The sequence below is a fragment of the Puntigrus tetrazona genome, chromosome 20 (genome assembly GCF_018831695.1).
Source record: "Puntigrus tetrazona isolate hp1 chromosome 20, ASM1883169v1, whole genome shotgun sequence".
Classification (NCBI taxonomy): domain Eukaryota; kingdom Metazoa; phylum Chordata; class Actinopteri; order Cypriniformes; family Cyprinidae; genus Puntigrus; species Puntigrus tetrazona.
In genome coordinates this window covers 25,660,441-25,662,940 of record NC_056718.1, presented here as the reverse complement: position 1 = coordinate 25,662,940, position 2,500 = coordinate 25,660,441, and the positions used below count along the sequence as shown (strand labels likewise).

The 2,500-nt window shown below is 43.4% G+C and overlaps 1 pseudogene; it reads left to right on the top strand.

The window, feature by feature from the left end:
* Nucleotides 1-2,159, top strand: part of LOC122325312 — a 68,059-nt pseudogene extending 65,900 nt beyond the window's left edge.
* Nucleotides 2,160-2,500: the final 341 nt, after the last annotated feature.

The window sequence follows — 2,500 nt, the reverse complement described above, 5'->3', positions numbered from 1 at the left end:
AAGATGAAGGAAACTGAATCAGACGGACGGATGAAATCAAAACGGATAGAACGAGAACATTCGCCGTTTAACACACACACACACACACATAAATATGCCACACATGATATTTTTTTGTGAATAAATTCACTGTTGCACCATTATATATAAAAAAAGCATCCTTATAAAGAGCGCTAATCACTTAAATCGAGTTGTATTTTTAATCTACATGGTTACGATTGTTAATTATGAACAATAATCTCAGAAAGCATCTCTGAGACATGCTTTTATTGATTCCTCGTCACGCAGGAGCCGGTTCCCGTCCCATCTGTCCGTCCGCTGTCAGAAGAGTTCATGCGTCCTCCGCTCGCCATCGCAGTCAGTTGTGGGATTCGAGACCCGAATCGATCTTACCAGCGGCCCGTGGTTAGGCAAGAATTAATTCCGACAGCCGGACGGCAGTAGAAACGTCGAACGCTGAGCGTGACTCGTGTGCCTTTATCTGAATATGTGATGTATAAGCTGTCTCGAGAACAGAAAGAGCGTGAGTCAGGGCTCACCGTTTCGTTTGCATCCATTTAAGTTTTATTGTCGCTGCTCTTGCGTTTCGCGAGAGAATAAGTTCAAGATATTTGTGAAGACTCCCGAGAGCTCCCTAACCCTCATCACGGATCCTTACACGCTCGGAAACACGGCAGAGACGTCGGTGCTCCGAACGTATTCGTGCGAGGCTGAAAGACATTCGTGCGCAAAGACAACAAAAAACCATGACTTTATTCATCAGTTCGTCTCTTTCTGACACCGTCTCGTACAGAAATGAGCATGTCAAAGCATAGACAGCACTATTTATCTATTTTGAGAGTGTTACGTTAATAATAATTAGCTATTTTAAAGGTCATTATTTTGTGTATTTGTGCCACGGAATATGTTGGCATGCTCACGAAACGCACTATTTTTCAAGTAGTGTATATTACTGTAGCTCCTCCATGCCTCGACTCTCTCAAACGCAGCATTTTTTTCTACAAAGCCCCTTCTTCCCGACAAGCGCAGTCTGCTCTGATTGGCCAGCTGCCCCCGTGCGTTCTCATTGGCCGAACGCCACAAGCGCTCTGCGAAAATGTAGCGCCGCTTCCCATAATCACGAGTTCAGCTATCAAAATAAATGTAAAGACAGATAGTAATGTCTTTAGTAGCTTATCATCCGTTCGTGTGACAGACGCAGCGCTTGGATGTGTTTGCAGTACACTATCTCTCAACACACACACACACACACACACACACACACACACACACACACACACACACACACACACACACACACGCACGCAGGATGGGTAATGCTCCGTGACACCCATTCATTTCCATGGCTTGCCCCGTGCGAGCACAGAATAATATAATAACAACACATACTTTAAGTCTCCGATTTAGAAGATTGTCAGAGCAAAATCAAAACGGCCTCATTTGTTATTTAATAACTGTTTTTTGTTTTTAATCTAATTCCGTGCATATCTCTTAAAAAATGTAAAAAGCTGTATTTAATATTCAGTTATTGGCGTTAAATCATTTTAGATTTTAATCTAAGTTAATAAGGTTTTTTTTGCATATTTAAAAAATATATATTTTTGTATGTTATTTTTTGTTATTATTAGAATGCAATCATTTAAAATTATTGCATGTTTTAATGTGGTTTCGTGCAATTAAATGGTTTAATATCACAACGTTTTTGTAATTTCCGTGTTTTAATCTCTTTCATTGTTTTAATGTTTTCTCCGGCAGCGCTCCGGTGTCTCTGTTCCCGTCGGACAGCATCTACGAGGTTTCGGCTCCGGAGGTGGACAGCCAGAGCCGGGAGGTGTTCCAGTGTCACGTCCAGACGGGTCGAGGTTGGGTCAGGACTCTGTGTCAGGAGGACGTGCTCATGTACCGCGAGTACATCAAAAACAGATACATGTGACCACGCTGACAGATTGGACATAGATGGATTATTTTAGCAGCGGTTCTCTGGTACTGCTCGCTTAAAACGAGTCATTGACCAAAAGTATTGCTTCGTACCTGTAGGTCATGAGGAACAGACTTTGGTTTTGTTTTTTTGTGGCGTGAAAGTGAAGCAGATGAGCTTCTGATTAAGTGGTGTATGAGGTTACATATGTACGGAATGGAATAAAAGATCATGAGACTCAGAGTGTTTTTATATTCGTATGTTCGTCTTGGTGCAGCGTGTGCATCGTCCTGCAGCGTTTGTGTGAGTGCTGTTGAGGACTTTACTGAGTGATCAGATGCAGCCTTTCACCTGCTGAGAACTCCCACAGGCGCACACTGAAGGAGGACCCGAGATACCTCTGAATGCTTAGCAACTATGCGGAACAACCTAGCAATCACCCAGAACGCATTAGCAACCCCCTGGCAACTGCATAGCAACCCCCTAGAACAAACAACCTCCTGACAACCACGCAGACCGTCTTAGCAACCCCCAGGCAACCACATAGCAACAACCTAGAACAACCTCCTGGCAGCCACCTAG